Source organism: Sapajus apella, unplaced genomic scaffold, assembly GCF_009761245.1.
Source record: "Sapajus apella isolate SASKATOON/1434 unplaced genomic scaffold, GSC_monkey_1.0 scaffold30, whole genome shotgun sequence".
Classification (NCBI taxonomy): Eukaryota; Metazoa; Chordata; class Mammalia; order Primates; family Cebidae; genus Sapajus; species Sapajus apella.
Window position 1 is genome coordinate 21,227,622 of NW_022436970.1, and position 19,654 is coordinate 21,247,275.

Consider the following 19,654-nt stretch of genomic DNA (forward strand, 5'->3'; position numbering starts at 1 on the left):
CTAAGGAATAAAATAAAGACCAGGAATTCGTAGCAATGTAAATAATTGAGTAAGTAAATGAAGGAGAAGGAATAGCTCTCCTTTAGGGCAGAATTCCAGCTTATCAATGACAGAGGAAGGCGGTTAATAGAAAACCAACATTAATTAGACAAATAGCACATTGCAGGCACAGTGGATGATAAAGTCACTGAGTGAAAGTATAGTGAGAAGTAGGATGTTGACAAAATGCCCATATCTCACCTCCTGAGATATTTCATAATGGCTAAGAGAAAGACTAACTTTATAGTTGGAAAGCCTGGCAGACACCACCTCAGCCAAGCAATCGGAGCTCACAGCAGCAGGAGTGATAAAGACCCACATTGTGCCTTCCTCCTGTGCCACCCTGAGGAGGACACACTACCTCCCACCGGCAACCTCAGCCTCATCTGGAGAAAACATCTGACAAGCCCAAACTGAGGGACATTCTACCACGTAACTGGCCCATGCTCTTCTAGCATCAAGCTCACAAGTGAAAGACACTGAGGGGCCCCACAGATTCCAGGAGAGTAAGGAGGCCGGGGGCTAATGCAAAGTGAGACCCTGGATCCCATCAGATCCTGGATTAGGATGAGAGAAAAGAAAGTAGTGGTAAAATTGGCAAAATTCTAATAAGGTTTGAAAATACGTCTGCATCAATGTTAATTGCCTGCATAATTGTGCGCTGCGTGTGTAAGACACTTTGTGTGAGGCTGAACGGGAGAACTCCATCATACTTCAGCAACTATTATAAAATACTACATACCAATTGCAAAATAAAAATGTTTCAAAGTGACACAGAAATTCTAGAAAAGGCAAAACTACAGTGGCAGAAAGAGAGGCTAAATCAAGCTGGGATTTTAAACATTGGCAAGAACTCTGGACTCTGTCCTGTGACCAAAAAGGATGCATAAGAGACTCAAAGTAGGCAGAGGACAGGGCCAGTCTTATATTTTGTAAAGCAGAAAGGGGAAGTGGGAGCACATGAATGGGAGGCAGGGCCAGCTGACCATAGGCTCTTCAAGAATGAAGACGGAACTGGAGATCCCCTTAGGGGAGTAGAAAGGAGAAGGGAGCCAGGCGTGATGGTTCATGCCTGTAATCCCAGCACTTTGGGAGGCTGAGGCAGGCAGATCGCGAGGTCAGGAAATCAAGACTAACCTGTCCAACATGGTGAAACACCATCTCTACTAAAAATACAAAAATTAGCTGGGCATGGTGACGCACGCCTGTAGTCCCAGCTACTCGGGAGGCTGAGGCAGGAGAATTGCTTGAACCTGGCAGGTGGAGGCTGCAGTGAGCCAAGATCACACCACTGCACTCCAGGCTGGGCAACAGAGTGAGACTCTGTCTCAAAAATAAAAATAAAAATAAAAAAAAAGAAGAAAGGAGAAGGGAGCAGACAGGTCTTAGGAAAGAAGCCTCAGAAGTTGGTGACCAGCTGGATGAGGGTGGAAATTGGGATGAGAAAATGCTGAGAAGTCCAAGACAACTTCTGAGTTTCTAACTTGGGCTATTGGGTAAGTCCTCCACACAAAACAGGAGAAGGGGCAAAGTTTGGAGGGAAAGATGAAGAACAGAATTTTTGGCTTGATGAGTGACTAACGAGACAGTGTATTTGCACATTTTTCTTTTGCTAATGTTTTCTAATTTGAGATCTGGGTCTTAGGGTTTTCCTACAAATAAAAAGATACTGCTCCGTCTTGTGCATAGGTAATCCCAGCTGCTTGAGAATTTGGTTGACAACAGTTGGGTAGAAAACCGAGGAACCAAAAACAGCCCATTCCTGTGCCATCTGGAAAGCAGCTCCCGCCTGCATTTCACCCTCTCAGGTCAGAGCCAATCCGGGGCAGCCCTGCCTTGGATTCTTTCCCTTTTGGAACAGAGGTCTGTCCTCTGCATAATTTAGAAACCTCTAATGTTGCATGTTTGGCTGTTTTCGTAACCCAACAGATGCAGCTCGTGCAAACAACTGCACTCCCTGGAGTGTGTTAACCCACTTAGAAAAGGTGTAATTGATTTTTCAGTGAAATATGTGGCGGTGACTCGCCGCTTCCCAACCACAGGGTGGTCTGCCCATAACCACAGGTGTCTGACCTTATCTAGCCAGGCAGGTGATTCTTTCCCGTACATCGCACTCACTGGTCACTTAAAGGTGGCCTGGAAGTTCGATTCGGATTGGTCCATTACAGGAAGTTATTGAGTGTTTACCACCAAGCCACCAATTACCCCAGAGGTCAGGGCACAATGAGGTTCTGGCCAAAATAATGGTTGGCCCTCTGCATGGAGCTCCCAGACACTTCCTGGAGCTACTAAGTGGGTTTTTGTGTGTCAGTCTCTTCAAGACTTTGCCAAAATACTATTTTTTTGCTGAGTGCAATGATTTGACTTATATGTGGAAATGTTACTGAGAGTACAGATGCCGAGTCTGGAACTCATCTGAGTGAGCACCAGGCATGGAGCCTCTTGAACATGGCACAGCATACTCCCCGTGTCAACTCATGCCCGCAGCAGGAAAAGATCTTCCTGCTCCTGACTCTTGCTGCGTCTACCGTCTGCACCACTGCACGGCAGTTTTTAGACTGCCTCTCACTGCTCCTGAGAACTTCTCTGTATGAAAGTCCTGTCTCCCCAGCAGGGGTGGAAATCGTATAATCTAGAGCTAAGTACAGATGAAAAATAGTTGCTGACAGTCAAAGACCTTCAGATTGAAATGCCACATGACCCTTTGAATGCTCCACAGTAGAAGACATTTGGAAGTCACAGACTCAACCTGCTCCCACAGCCTTAGCACAGGATTCAGTGCACCAGAGGGGGGGCTCACCTCCCTGTGAGGTGAGAGAAACTCTTTTTTTTTCTTTTTTTTCATTTTTTTTTTTTGAGGCAGTGTCTTGTTCTGTCCCCCAGACTAGAGTTCAGTGGCAAGATATTGGCTCACTGCCATCTCCACCTCCCGGGTTCAAGCAGTTCTCCTGCCTGAGCCTCCCAAGTGGCTGAGATTACAGGCACCCACCACCATGCCCGGCTAATTTTTTTTTTTTTTTTTTGTATTTTTAGTAGAGATGAGGTTTCACCACTTGGCCAGGCTGGTCTCAAACTTCTGACCTCGTGATCCACCCGCCTTGGCCTCCCGAAGTGCTGGGATTACAGGTGTAAGCTACCACTCCTGGCCTTTTTTTTTTTTTTTTTTAGACAGAAGTCTTGCCCTGTCGCCCAAGCTGGTATGCAATGGCACAATCTCAGCTCACTGCAACCTTTGCCTCCTGGGTTCAAGAGATTCTCCCACCTCAGCCTTCCGAGTAGCTGGGATTGCAGGCACCCGCCACTACTCACGGCCAATTTTTTATATCTTTAGTAGAGATGGAGTTTCACTATGTTGGCCAGGCTGGTCTCTAACTCCTGATCTCGAAATCCTCCTGCCACAGCCTCCCAAAGTGCTGGGACTACAGGCATGAGACACCACGCCCAGCCGCAGTCTCAGATCTAACCAACTTCTCTCTACAGCCTGGGGAGTGCTCACAACCACAGCACTTAGAGGCAGAGCGACTTCAGGAATGCTGAGACAGCTCCTGCAATTCCCAGCCCCATGCCTTTCGTAAGTCATTTTATATCCTAAACCTCGGTTTCCTCATCTGTACACTGAAGAGGATGATGCCTCTCTCACAGGGAGGGGTTTTCACAAGAATTAAGTGAAATGAAATATTCTGAGTGCTGCACTCAGTATTTAGCACACAAGAAGAGTTCTCCAGACAGTAACTCACTTGCTGTGGTCTGCATACCTGTGTTTTCCCAGAATTCACTTGTCGAATTCTAACACCCAGTGCGATGGCATAAGGAGGTGGGGACCTTTGGAAGGTGATGAGATTATGAGGGTGGAGCCCCGGTGAGTGGGGTTAGTGCCCTGATAAGAGGCCCCTGAACACTGTGTTGCCTCTTCCATCGTGAGAGGATACAGCCAGAAGGCAGGGGTCAGGAGGAACGGCCCTCCCCAGAAACCAGCTCTGCCAGTGCCTTGATCGTGGACCTCCAGGCCTGTGAGAAATCCATTTCTGTTGTTAGTGAGCCACCCAGTCTCTGGTGTTTTGTTAAGCAGTCTGAAGGGAGTGAAATCCTCTGACTCAGATCCTCTGACGCCACAGCCAGTGCTCGCCCCACCCCGTCAGGAGAAAGGCACTCGTTTACTTTCAACACGTTCATTTGTCCTAGGGTGCTGGCGCCTTGGAGAGAGTCATCTCGGAGAGCACAGGTCATTCGGAAGGTGAACACCTAAACGTGTTGAGTCAAGACTACGACAGGACCTCGGATACTAAGAACGCAGGCCTGGACGAGCAGCCACGGACCTGCTCAGAGGGAGTTCACAGAGCGGAGGCCCTGGGAGGAGGACGCAGGACAGCCTCTCATTCGCGTTTCCTCTTGTCTAAAAGGGCAAGGCCTTTTTCGAATGCCATTAACTCTGCAGAGTGTGGGGTGGTGACTGGTTCTGTGGGTCTAGAAAGCCCCAGGCCTTAGAAGAAGAAATGAGACCCAGGCCCTAGGATTTGGGTACTGGATTGGTCGCCTAAACCCTAGAGGAGCGTTTCTGAAGCCCACCGGGGCTGTGCAGACAGGTTTGCCAGCTACACTGAGTGCTTCAGTGCTGAACCGTTTGGAGTGCTTGTTATGGGATAGGACGTGCTGTGAATCAGAAAGAACATCCTATGTCTCAAACTGACTTTATCACCAAATCTTTCCTCTCAGAACACCCATTGCCATCATGAGGAACGAACACTGGCCTAACATAGAGTATTCTGGAAGCAGGGTATTTAAACCATGGGGAGCAAAATGCATCAAACAAAAATGTGCATGTGTGTATGTGAGTGTGTGTGTGTGTTGTCCTGGGCTGGGAGGGCAATGGTGCATTCTGCTGTTACCTGCTCTGTACCTTTGAATTTTATGCAGTTGCTAAAACACCTGAATTGTCTCACAATCCGTGCTTTGGACAAAGCATCTAAATCAATGCTGCTATTTAATATATTCTTAGTGGTTTCCCTAGATAGAGCCTAGCACAATTTGAGACATGAGCCCCTCACCAAATGTGTTTATCTGAAAGGATGTCTTTATTCACAAATGATGTAAAAACACATAGACAAACACACATACACAGAGATGGAGAGACAGGTCCCAAGAATGTGGAGATTTGATAAATGGTAGATGTTATCCAAAAACCAGGCAAAATGGATTGCATGGAGCAGTTAAATCCTACATCCATAGATCTTGAAATATTACTGACAAAGTCTATACCACTGCTGACATATATGGATTTTCACAGTATTTTCTGTTTCAAAAATTATGAACACCAATCAGAAAAAATAATCTGCTTTTGCTCCTGAGCATCAGTGGTTGTCCTATTACCGTTAAGGAATGCATTTCTGCCTTACCTTTCACTTTCCAAATCCACCTCATTTATCAAATATTTACTTCAGCTGGCGAACACACAGACCACCCCCTTTTCTTGGTTTGGTTTTCTGCCCCCCTTACAGCTTTGTGCTGCTTTTTAATTAAAAGAAAAGTTTAAGATGTAATTCACTGTGTCAGTTTTTAAAAAAAGAAAAGTAGAAAGGATCCATGAGATGGAAAAAAGAAACTCACCTATTTGCAGATTTTTAATGATGAGGTTTTTAAAATATCTTCTTACATACACAAAGTAAATGCAGTAGGTGAGTTGTAAATGCTTCTTTTCGTTCCATAATTATAAGTGAAATGTTCTTTAATGTGCAATAATAATATTCAAGCTGTGCTATTTTGCAGGTAATAATTATACACAACAGCGTGAGGCATGATGGCTAACAGAAAGTTTTCCTTCTTAATGTATCACCCACCTCTCTCCTCTCCCTGCTACCTGCCTTATTTGCAGTGACTGTACTTTTTAATCCCCTCTTTATTCCAGGAATAGAAGCACTAGTTAGTTACTTTCTTAAGGAAAGAATGCAAGGCAAGATTGCTGACTGGCTAAAACTGCTCCTATACAAAGTGAAGTCTATAATAGGCTGGCTTTTTTTTATAAAAAAGGAAAGAAAAACATATACTCTCAAACTACAGCTAAGCTTAAAATGTGCTTGCTGGAATCCTCAGTCTTAAAAGGTTAGAAGTTTGCTGTACAGTTTAACACAGTGTTCCCAAAATAAGGCTGGAAGTTGGCAATGAAAGCAGAGGTCATCAAGCCTTGGCATCCGAGATCAATTTCTTCACAGATGGAGGAATAAATTTATCACTGAACAGCCACATTTGTTATTATGGACATGCACCATTTCCGAAATATCTTGAGGTTAGCCAGCTGTGTGTCCGAGTCAGCTTGTCCATTAGCTTCTCGACCACAGTGTTCTCTTGAAATTGCTGAATATATTATGTGTTTTTCTTTGAAGAGAGAAAGAAAGAAGATGCCACATGTATTAAGAAAAGCCATACCAGATAAACTAAGATTTGCTTGGAGACATTGGAAGAAACCAACTTACCTTGAACTGAATGTTCTAAATAGTTTAAATAAATTAACTTCTGCATAAATTTGAAGAACCATAAAAGGAATGTAACCCGGATACAGCAATTGATTCAGCAGAAAAGAGCCTCCCTGATTTTCTGTACACCTAATGCTCGTTTGGACATTTGCCTGGACTTCTTCAGCCCACATTTAGCTCATTCCCAGCTGCTCTAAACATACTTCCTTCTTAATGGCTCACAATAAACTGGCCATATGGGTTAGTATCAAGTCAATCCTTTATTTTCTCTTGCTATTACTGAACTACGAAAAAGTATTCTTTGGCATAAAGCTTGTGGTATACGTTCAGCCAGACTCTGAATAGAATATTGGAAAAAGCATGAATTTTATTTAGTTAAAAGGAAAATTAGGAATGGAGGCCAGAGGGTCAGCTGTGTTGCATAGTTCAGGACATGGAGTCATTTCAAATTTAGGTATAGTGTTCTATTCCATACAGGAGAGGCTGTAAACGTGTACTATGCCACACTATGCAATCTAGAAATTACTCATATTTTTTATCAGTATATATCTTTAGGATCTTCCTGCAGCTTCCACAGGTTTATAGCACAACTGAAATATTTTACAACTTAAAATAATAGAATAATATGAAGTTGGAACCCAATGGGACCTACATATCATGTAGTATCTTATTCATTTCACAGAGGGTTCTGTTTCGGAGGTTATATGCCCAAGGCTCGAGGAAAGCCAATTCTCCTGTGACGTCTATCACCAAAGCAGACTCAGATGGCCACACAAATGCTTCATTCTCATTTGCTTCTCTGGATGCAGGCTTACCTTGGTGAATGCTTTATTGAAGGACAAGATATGGACTTCCATTTTGTGTAGTGAAGGACTAGATTATTTGGATCAACCCTCAGGCAACAGAACACACAAAAAAGGAAAGACTATGTTTATAAGCAACAAAGAGCTAACAACACAGTGAAGACAGACATCTTGGATATAACAGAAATGTGGGTCTACTTTTGCTCTGGGAGCATGTGCTAAGCTGGAAGACACAGCTGAGTCTGAGCTGAGATTTTAATGCCTACGTGGTACCCATGAAACACAACTTAGAGCCTGAGTCTTGCCGTGATAGAAACCCAGATGAACCACCCCCTGCCTTGGTCTAGAACTCCAAAGAACTGCCTTCTGAGAGTTAGAACTCACCAGAAATAAACCATGCCATTCCTGGGCTGCAGATCAAATTCTAAATATCCTGGTGCCCCAAAGTACTTAAAATGATTCCAGACAATTAGTGGCCCAAAGCACCTGGCAGAAGTAAAAAGAATTGTCTCCAGAGGAAGATAACGTTATCCCATGCCTCATACTATTTCTATAAATAATTTCTAAACACAAACTTGAAGCTTAAAATCAAAGGTAAGTGGCACATGAAGACATAACCTGTCACGAGAAAGAGCCAAAAGAAACAATGGGCAACAGAAACAGACCCACAGCATCAGGACTGCAGATACTGGAATTATCAAAGATTCTATAATAACAACGTTCACCTGTTCAAGAAGATAAGATCTGAATTGTAAATTTGGGATACAAAAGTGGAAAATATAAAAAAATCACATCAGATTTTTTAAATGAACCAACTATAAATTTTAGACATGAAAAATCAAATAATTAAAATGAAAAACTCAATGGATGACTGTAATAGCTGATTAGGCAGAGCCAGAAAGATGGTTAAAAAGCAAATTTCCATGTATCATAAAAGTGGAATTTAAAAATGTATTTAAAAGAGAAAAGGTTTGACCAAAAAAGATCGGAAATCCCTCTTAAATATCTTTTAAAGGAATTTAAGGAGATTGTGAGACCCCCCCTCCCCCAGAGATTAATAATAGGAAGCCAGCAGCTTTCCTCCAGGATAGGAGATCAAAGGAAAGACGTGGAATTACTGAGTCCATGGGCCATGAGAACTCAACAGAAAATGGAAGCACAGCATATTTTTCCAGCAAGAGCTAGAGGCAAAGAGGCAAATGCAGTTGTTGCCAGAGTTGTGCCCTGAGGAAGGTGAATAGCCTGCCTTCCTTCATGCTTTCACCTGTCAGCCTTCTGTCAGTGTCTCTCATTTGCCAAAGATAGCCAAACCTATCCAGAAGTCACAGAAGTCTGTAATTCGCAGTCTGCAGTAGTGAGCAACCTTTTGAGATAGCGCATAGGAGAGAAACATTAAGGGATGAATCGGAAAGCAAATGGACCAAAAATTTATAGAGAAAAAATTAGAGTCACTGAGGGTTAGAATAATTTGACAATTTCTGAAATATTGAATTGACCCACAGAAGGCAAGGAGAAAGGAAATGTAGTTGGGGCACTATTTGAAGTGATCAGAAAAATATCAAGATCCCATACAAGACATCAATCCACAGATTCAACAAACCCAATTAACCCCCTCCAGGATAAATTAAAAAGAAATCCGCATCCAAAGTTATCATAGACAATATGCAGAAAACCAAAGAGAAAGATAAAAGTCTTAAAAGAGAAAACAAGACAATACTTTTAAAGGAGTTACAATTAACCAACATCTGACATCCCACCAACCAAAATAAATAAAACTTTCCAAGATTCTTCAGCCTTTATGAGTATGAATGTACCACTGTGTTCAGTGCAGTGCTGGTGTTAGTGAGCTGTGGCTCAGCACAAAAAACCCTGTGTCAAGGCACACACTTGACCAATTACACAGAACCCCCAGGGGAGATGCCTATGCGTATGTTTTGTTGATACTTGTTTATTTGTTTTAATTTTCTGCAGCTGATTATAGTGTGAACATTAAGTCTGGGAACCGCTTTTACAGAGGCATTCTCATGTAGTCCAATGAAAGAATCAGCCCCAGCATGAACGAAGAGGCTGGCGTGAAGAAATGAAAATCACCATAGGTTCTTTATTTCTGCACCAAAATCTTCGGTGTTCGCTCTGCTGAAATTACAACGGTGTACAGCAGTGGCACTCATTAAAATCACCTGATTAAAAAAAAATATTTTGTAGAATCACAGAAAGTTTAAAGATAGATAAAGCAATCGCACAGACCCTTCACCCAGATTCCCCAAAATGTTACACATTACAATGCAATATCAAACACAATAGACTGACTTTGGTGCAGTGCATAATAATTCTATGCCATAGTGTTTTATGTCATTCTGATCCCTGTACATTCTGTAACCACAGCCAAAATCAAGACACAGAACTACCGTTTCACCACGGAAATGTCTGCCACGCCTCCCCTGTATAGTCACCCCCATCCCTAACCCTTAGCATCACTTGACTGTTGTCTAGTTCCATAATTGTGTTACTTTTAGGTATAATATAAGTGGAATCATTTCACTGGGTCACCTTTTGAGATTGGCCTTTTTCACTTAACATATTACCCTTACATATGGTTGGGTCAGTTTTTTAACCCACCCTTTTCCAGTGTTTGTCTTTTAATGGGTGTGCTATTAACAATTAATGTCATTGTTGGTATGTTAGGGCTTAATTCTACCACTTTGGGTTTTTTTTTAATTTTCTGCTTGTTTCTTCCATTTTTTTGGGTTCCTTGTTTTATTCTTTCTGCCTTCTTGTGGATTAGCTGAACATTTTTTAGAATTCCATTTTTATTTATCATAGTGTTTTTGAGTGTAGCCGTTTAGCTAATTTTCAGTGATTGGTTTAGGTGTTATATTACACATGCATGATTTATCACACTCGCCCAGTGTCCTCATTTTACCAGTTGGGTAGTGGTGAATGAAGCGCACAAACTATGCTTCCTTGTAAGTTCCTTCACCCTCCCTCATTTATAATTTCCGCCAATATTTTCTCTACATAGATTGAGAACCACATCAGGCAGGATTATTACTTTTGCTTCACCCACCAAACATAATTTGAAAATTCAAGAGAAGAGGAAAGTCTATTGTATTTACCTATATTTTTGTTCATTCCGTTGTTCTTTTTATCTTCCTGATGTTTCAGGATTCCTTCTTTTATTACCTCCTTTCTGTTCTGGGAAACTTATTTAGTGATTCTTTTAGGGTCAGTATGCTACAACAAATTCTTTTAGATTTCCTTTATCTTACAAGATTTTGATTTCTTCATTCCTAAAGATATTTTTGCTGACTGTAGAATTCTGAGTTGATAGTTATTTTCTTCCAGCCCTTAAACAATGATGTGCCATTAGCTTCTGGTCTTCATGGTTTTTGATAAGAAATCTGCTGTCATTGGAATTGTTTTCTCCTATAGAAAAGATGTATCTGTTTGCTTCAAGATTTTTTTATTTAGTTTTCAGTAGATGCTGTTATGCTGTGTCTTGGTACAAATTTCTTTGAGTTTATCCTGTTTAGGGTTCACTCAGCTTCTTGAACTTAGTACTTTTATGTCTCTGTCAAATTTGGAAACATTTTAGCCATTATTTCTTCAAACACTTTGTCAGGCCCCTCTCTTTTCCTCTCCATCCAAGACACTGGTGACACAGATGTTAGCACTTTTGTTACAGCCCTACATGTATCTGAGGCTCTGTTCAATTTGTCTCTCACCTAGTTTCTGTTACTGAGATGGGATTATATCTGTTTTATTTCCAGTTCTATGACTGTTTCCTTTATCTTCTCCCTTCTCCTACTGACCCCGTCTATGATGATGTTTATTTCAGTAGTTATATTTTAAAAATCTTTTCTCCGCCCATCTCTTTCTATTGCATTGCTGAGACGTGTGACTTTTTAATAGTCATGTGAAGCACAACAATGCTTCAGTCAATGATGGACAGCATGTACAATGGTAGTCTCATAAGACCATCATACCATAGCTTTCCTGTACTCGTTTAGATATGTTTAGATACACAAGTACTTACCATTGTGTTACAAATGCCTACAATATTCAGTATAGTAGCCTGATGTGCAGGTTTGTAGCCCAGGAGCAATGGGCCATGCCTTACAGCCTAGGTTTGTGTAAGCGTACTTTCTGCTGTTCTTCCAACAACACATTTCTCAGAACATGTTCCTGTCATTAAGCAATGCATGACTGTACTTCAAACATGCTCATAATTGTTCCCTGAAGCGTCTCTCTTGCTGTTTTTAAGCCCTTGTAAACCATCCTAACATCTCTGCCATCTCCGGGTTAGTGTCTGCTTTTTCTCCTTCTCTGTGAGATTTCCTCGGTTCTTGCAATGATGAATGGTTTTTGTGTTACAACCTGGACATGAAATGTAGGATAGTATGTTATGAGACCCTGGTTATTATCTGCATGCTCTATCTTAGCAGGCCTACTCTGACACTCCTTCAGAAGAGGAAGCGCCACCTCATGACTGCTAGGTGGGATGGAAATCCAGGTTTCCCACTTGGCCTCTGTTGACACCAAAGGATGGGCTCTTACCACATGGTGGAGACAGGAGTGCTACTTCCCATCAGGCCTTCATTCATGTCCTCCAGGCTGGGAGGGCAGGAGTTACTTTCACCCATGACCTTCCCCGGGGCTCGGGAAGGCTCATTATGGCTGTTCAGTGGTGAAACACTAACTCTCCATGGGACATCCTATTCTGACACCACCAAGCCAGCAGGGGAACTACAGCCTCCTTACAGCCTGGCAAGGGTGGGAATCTGGGCTCCCCACTTGGCCTTGGTGACAGGTGAGGGTAGAGATGGGACCACAGTATTTTTCTGCTCTATTAGATGGAGCAGAGAAATCACTGGCTAAAAGTGTTCTGCCTTGCTAAGCTGCCCCTTTCCTGGTGCTTTGGCTAGAGAGAAACTTAGGTTTTCGTTGAAGCTTCTTTTGTCTGTACCCATCGGTATTTCTGGGTTTCCATCTTTGCCAGTATCTAGCCTGGGATTTATGACCCTACATCCCCAGGGAAAGAAAAAACAAAACAAAACCTAGGGACTCACGGTCGTACATCTCCTTGGGCCCCAAGGTCTCTCACTGCTTTGTTTCCTATTCTCCATATTTCAGAGTCTTTTCTTGGTGGTTGTATATATACTGACCAATTTTTAGCTGTATTTAGTGAGAGAAATAAGAAAAGGTATATCTACTCTATTTTTCTAGACCTAAAGAAATGCCAGTCTGTTTGATGTGCTGTAGTCAAATATCATAGTCTGGGTGGCTTATAAACAATGTATTTCTCAGAGTTCTGGAGGTGGGAAGTCCAAGATCAAGGTGCCAATAGATTTGGTGTCTGCCGAGAGCCTGCCTCCTGGTCCATAGATGGCCATTTTCTCACCATGCCCTTGCGTGGTGGAAGGCACGGGGCAGCTCTCTGGGGTCTCTTGTGTAAGAGCACCCATCCCACCCATGAAGCTCTACTTTCATGACCAAATCACCTCCCAAAGGTCTTGCCTCCTAATACCATCACCCTGCGAGTGAGAGTTTTGTTATATGAATTTGGGGAACATAAATATTCAGAACATAGCAAGAACTTTCAATAGATTTAAAGATATTTCATTGAATTGATCTGGGTTGGGGCTTACATCAAGTAATTCTAATTTCTAGGGAAAGTTGTAAACCACTGATGTGTCTCAAAACCTTAATTAACAGAAGAGTTAAGAAAATAAACAATTCTAGATAAGTGAAGGCATCCATTATCCTGAATTTCACCCTGAAGGGCTTTTGTTATTTCAACCCATGCTGCTGAAAACCTTTCTAAAAGGCAAATGTTCCTTTGAACCGTTTTAAGTTACTGAGCACCACTGAATGCTGGCCATTGCTAACTGTGCTGCACTGCCAAGGTCCTAACAATTGAACAATTCTTTGGGGACAAAATTTAATAGGAGGCAGCTAAATGTACTTTTAAAACATCTCTGGAAGCTTGTACTGTTTTTCTACAAATATCAACATAGTTTCCTTTCTTTGGTTACATTTTATCCTCTAATTCAGTGATAAAATCCAGTTAAATCCTGACTTTGATTTGTTTTATTTCAATTGATTGAAGTACTAATCTTAGAACAATAGTATTGGGATTTTTAAATAATAAAAATGTAGTGTTGTTTATTTTCTAAAAGTTAGTACAGTTAAGGGAATATTTATTACATGTTATTCATTCTTGAATGAGGTGGTAAAGGACTCTATAAATGATTAGCACTAAGCGTTTTTTTTAATTAATATTCTCTCTGTGCCTAAGGAAAAAAGTAATAAGTAGAGAACAGAAGGGGTCTTTAAAATGTGGTGTGGCGATCACATGTAAGTGAATCATTCTATGAGAGCCAGAAGGCACAGAACAAGCAGGGCCTTGAAAAAGGTATGTAAACCAGAAAGGCTGTTATGAAGTAGTGCCCTACTTCCTAGTATTCTGTGATCACAATTGCATGTGAAAATTTGTCTGAAGAAAAAAAAGTTCAGCAACCAAATCACTCAGTGGCTGAGAAGTAGCCAAGAGGGAGGAAGGCAACCTCAGTGTTGCAGGCACGCTGCCGCGAACTCGGAATTTTGATGATTCGGGGGGTGATGGCAGAAATGCCAGTCAATAGACTACCCCGCCATCTGTCTGGAGGCCCTGAGACTTGACGCCTCTGACATTTCTTAAACAGATCACCGTTTCTTCTGGGTTAACAAAACAGACCATATTTCATTCTGTATTTACTACAACCCGAATACTAGATTCCAAAATGTTCCCTGGAATGTGGATCGTGCCATATTATAGAAGCTCTAGTACTAAACTGTTTACATGGAAGTCTCCAGAATAACAAATAAAATTCTATGTGTTCTTGGACACATCTCTGTGACACTCACTTTCCATGCACATAAACAAGGAACTATGATGTCCACCACACTCAGCTCTCAGGATGCTGTGAAGGACAGATTAGAGCATGTTCATGAATGCATCTAAATGTATCCATTGATGCTTCACAGGCCCCCATAACTTAAAATGATAATTTATTAGGATCAGCACACACAGATCCATGTGCTGCATGGGCTCAGCTGGGAAGTTGTCATTTGGGGTCTCTTACGTGGTTGCATAGAGAGACTGAATTGGGATGGGTCATTTGAAGCCACATGGGGTAAGATGTCCACCTGGATTCTTCACTCACATCCCTGGCATCTCATCTGGAGTGGCTGGAACAGCAGGGCCTGGCCGGACCATTCTCTCCTCTTTCTGTGCAGCCCCTCTATGTGGCTAGCTTGAACTTCCTCGTAGCATGGCAGCCTAAGGGTAGTCAGACCCTTCGCAAGGCAGCTAGCATCCCCCGTGTGCTATGAGAAACAGGTGGAAGCGTTGAGGCTTCTCGTGATCTAGGATCAGTTGTGTTGCATTTTGTCGGTTACACAGCCAGGCTAGTTGAATGTGTAAGAGAATTCAAACGGACCTGAGAGGTGACACTTGTGTGACCCTCACTGCAGACTAGCTACCTCAGCACCTACCAACTTTTAAAGTGCTGTAAAGAATGACATGCCATTGCATGGAACTACCTGACTTTTTATAGCATTTTCCAATCTAACACTTCTGAAGTCTTTTTGGGCCTTCTTTACCACCACCGTTTGGTCAAATTCCCATATTTCTACTATCATTTCTGAGAAATTTCATTTCATATTGTTCCTCTCCTTCCCAGAATAGTAAACTACATTGCTAGGAGTTTCAGTTGCCCTGCCCACAGACGTGACTTCCACAGTGCTCTACATCCCACCTGTCTCTGAATCGACTGTTCCTGGAGACGCTTCCTTCCCCTGTGCCAGAAAACCCCGGTGATGATCAGCTTTATGTGCCAGCATGGCTGAGCTGCAGCGCCTTCCCACACACACACCCTGTTAATCAAATGCTCATCTTGGTTTTGCTGTGAAGACATCTGCATATGACATTAACACCTACACTCAATTGACTTTAAGTAAAAGAGATTATAGTCTGGGTGGGCCCCATCCAATCAGTTGAAGACCTAAGAATGAAACCAAGATTTCCTTGGGGAAGAAAAAACTCCATGTGTGGACTGCAGCATTAGCTCTGGCCTGAGAGTATCCAGTCTTCTGGCTCATTCTAGAAATTCCAGACTGGCCTAGGCAGCTCCTATTATTGTATAAATTAATTCCTTACAGTAAATCTCTTTCCTTGTCTCTCTCTCTCTCTCTCTCTCTCTCTCTCTCTCTGTGTGTGTGTGTGTGTGTGTGTGTGTGTGTGTGTGTGTGTGTCTTACTGGTTCTATTTCTCTGGTAGAACCCTACTACTAATACAGCCTCATCAATAGAGTCAATAGGATAGAATGAATGGATCAATACAATAGAATCACCTCTTTAAGTAAGACAGCAAAGGCAAACGTAGTTTTCAAGAGTATGCTGGTAAAGTATTTGTAGATTATCTGAAACGTCAAGTGTTATCTTTAGGAAATCTAAACTTCTAAAAGGATTTAGATATTAGATTGTTAAAGTATAGCCTGTTTTGGGGGGATCTCATATTTTGGAAGAAAACGTGGCGGGTCACAGCAGGAACAACCTATAGGTGACACACAGAACATGGATGTTGGAGGTCAGACCTAAATGGAAATATCCCAATGTGGAGCCAAGCTGACTGGAGGCACTGAGGTCTGAATCCTAGACAGTGAGGTGCCAAGGACTGCCAGGTGGGGTGCCGCGGGAGAACAAGGAAGGGCAGTTCAAATCTGAACTGCTTTGCTCACAGTCCCTCATCCTCCCCCGCGTCTGGCCTGCTGTCCCACCCAGTTGACTTTGGGCTTAGCAATGTCACCTGCTTTGAACTGTGGAGCATGAGCAAATAGTTCACGCTCCAAGGCTGAGCAGAAGCCTGGCCCGTGACTGCACTCTGTGACTGCCACTCTCTTGCTCCCACACTCTGCCATGAAAAAAAAAAAAAATGAGATACGAGAGATCCAGTACACATGTTCCTCCTGCCCTCTGGAATGAGAGCAGGTGTGTCATGTCCCCGCAGCCTGGAACACAGCTACAGAGAACCACAGCCACAGACTCAGAACCAGCTCCCATCAAGTTACTAAGATTTGGGGGGGTTGTTTCTTAGGCAGCATTTCCACAGCAAAAAAAAAAAAAAAAAAAAAAAAAAACTGACTGATACATCAACTTCATCATTTTTTTATAAGGATGTCCCATTCAAAATTGTACCCTTCACAACTCTTCAGGCTGAAGCTATTTCGAGTGTTTCATGTGTGTCCATGTACCTAATACTAAGATTTTCATGATCTTAGAGTTTTCAAGGAAAAAATAATCTTAAGTTTGAGGAAACAAGCAAATTCTTCATTTTAAAACAGCTGTGTTAAACATATTGGCCAAATTCTTCTCGAGGAACAATGATGAATGCAGCATTAATATTTCAAATTGGTCCTGCTGAAAGGTTAGTCTTCCAACACCCTTCAAGCTTCCCAATATCCTGCAGGGAAATTAAAGGAAGGTTAGATGTAGCAGGACTTGGACGGAATGAAATATCTTTAAAGTATTTTTAAGAGATATGACAGACAATATGCAGCTGAGCAGTTAAAACAATCATGCAGGACCTAATACAATAAAAGGGCTGGAAAATGAAACCGTTACAGAAAGGCTTTGTGGCAAGAATGTTATGATTAAAGAAGTTATTTGATCCTATCCTCATGGCTTTGAATAACCCCAGTTTGATTTTTGAAACTAGAAACTTAACTTCAACCCCACTGGTATTATGGAGACCAGGGAACCGGAGAACAGATGTTTCTGGGGAAACAGGTAAGATGTGAGAGCTCGCTACTGAAGCAGGTGGCAAGGAGTGAGAATGTGCATCGGGAGATGTTTTTAATTCTGAAATAACTCGAAGGAGTATAATAATTAGCTGGGTCTTTAATCTTGATTTTGATATAAATTCAAATCTATAGAATAGTATCAAGAATAATACAAGGAACTTTCACGTATCCTTTAGCCCAACTAACCAATTATTTATATATTTTTATATGTGCATATTTTTTCTACATTAATTGAGAGTGAATTGGTAATAATTTGCTTTTTATTCCTAAATACATCAGTGTATGTTGCCTAAGAACAAAGACCTCTTTTTTTTTTACAAAAACACACTACAATTATTAAAATTAGAAATTTCAAATGAATACAATACTATAACCCACAGTTCATATTCAAATTGTTATTCTTACCCCAATTGTGTCTTTTATAACAACGTTTTCCCGTCCAGGGTCCAATTCAGGACCACGCTTTGCATTTTATTGCCAAACCTCTTTAGCCTCCATTACACAGAGTTTCTCGGCCTTTCTTTCTTTTGTAACCTTGAAAGTTTTGAAGATTACAGGCTGGATATTTGCATAAAGTCTCACAATTGGGGTTTATCTGGTGTTTCCTCATGATAAGATTCAGATTGTTCATCATTAATAAATAGGAAAAATACCAAAAAATGTGTCTCTCTAAGTTTGGGAATCCATGCCTTTGTTGCAGCATAAATTATGTCAGTTTGATCCTTTGATTTCTGCCAGGTTTCAGCATTCTGATATTATTGGTTTTTTCTTTATACTCTATAAGTCATTTGTAGGGAGATGGTTACTATGTGCATATTCTGCTTCTCATCAAATTTTCACTCACTAGAATTAACATCCACTGATAATTTTCTAACTCACTATCCTTTCTACATTTATAAGATGGCATTCTACTGTAGGGAAGAGACTTTCCCTCCTCTCCTATTTATGTATTTAAATGTGATGTATGATAATGTGGTTGCATTGAAGTATATATGCATGTGTGTATGTACATACATTACAGTTACAGAAACTTATTTGATCCACTGAGCTCATTATCTGCTTCACGGCCAAATTGCCTCAGATTTGGCCAGTAGGAGCTCCTCCAAACTGACTCTGTGATTCTGTTGTGGGAGCTGAGATAAATATTTATATTTAAATCATTCTTAAGGGCTTCCTTTCTTTCTGGCACAATGGAATGTTCAGACTCAATTTGTATTTCTCTGTTCCAACCCTGGCATAGACTTTTCTCAAAGATCTCTGGTTAATTTAAATGGAGAGTGATCTTAGAAACCAAGAAATAAGCAAGAGAATGTCATTGCTTCTAGGCCTTTCTAGCAGACAGACCTAGAAATGCAGAGGCATATGCATGTGTCCTACACACACACGCGCGTGCATGCGTGCGTGTGCGCGCGCACACGCACACACACACACACACACGGGAGAAAAAGAAATTTATTTATCTATTTAAAACTATGAGTTTATACTGATACCTCAGGTGCCAGTGAAGCACCACAAGCTTTAGCCAAGTTTTCCCCCTTTGCGTATTTGTAACTGCCTTCTCTGACACTGAGAAACCTGACTACCATTGCCTTCAATATATTTACGCATTTGTACAAGATGAACATGTAAAGGAAGTATTACAGAATAGTGAGCTCATGCCACTGGAAAATAAAACCCAATATTTAGAGTTAAGTATAAGTTTATAGTTTTGTGGTGATTTTTTTGAGGTAGAATTTACATACAGTGAAATACACCATCTTAAGCATAGAGTTCAATGAATCTTAACAAATGCACACAGTCACTTAACCCAAGCTGTTGTCAAGACAGACAACATTTTCTCCACCCCTGGACCCTTCCTAGTCCATCTCTTACCTTTAGACACAACCAGTCTTCCCATTTTTATCACCGCAGGTTTGTTTTCCCTGTTCCTGAAATTCATGCAAATGAAATTTAAAGTACTTACTCTCTCGTGTCTCACCTTCTCTCACTCACCATGTTTTTTCTCTTGATGTATTAGGTGTACTAGAAATTTACCAACTGTATTCATCTTTTCAGATAATTAACTATAGATTTTGCTGACTTTCTGAAGAATTTGTGTTTTATATATTATTGTATTGATTCCTGTTCTTTATTATTTTCTTTCTCCTACATACTTTGGATTCAATTTGCTCTTTTTTTTAACTTAAGCTACAATCTTAGAAAATTGATTTTAAGCACTTTTCCTAAATCAAGAATTAAAAATTATCAATTTTCCTCTAAGCACGGCTTTAACTGCATCCCTCAAATTTTGATATGTTGCATTTTGCTTACCATTCTGTTTAAGTATGTTTTCCTTTCTTTGCTTGGATTTCTTCTTTGGTTATTTAGATAAGTTTTTCTTTTTTTTCTTTTTTTCTTTTTCCCTGCCCCAGTTGGGAAGATAGGTTTTTCATAATCTCTAATTTTGAGTATGTTTAGATATTCTAATGTTACTGATTTCTAATTAAATTTATTATGATCAGAA

The 19,654-nt window shown here is 41.2% G+C and overlaps 1 long non-coding RNA gene across 1 annotated transcript in view; it reads right to left on the reverse strand.

Annotated features, from left to right (window-relative positions):
* Positions 1-16,661: 16,661 nt before the first annotated feature.
* The window catches only part of LOC116561814, a 40,365-nt gene continuing 37,372 nt past the window's right edge, over positions 16,662-19,654 (reverse strand). The window contains exon 2 of the long non-coding RNA XR_004273619.1: positions 16,662-16,811. This is a non-coding gene — a long non-coding RNA (uncharacterized LOC116561814). The remainder of the gene's footprint in view (positions 16,812-19,654) is intronic.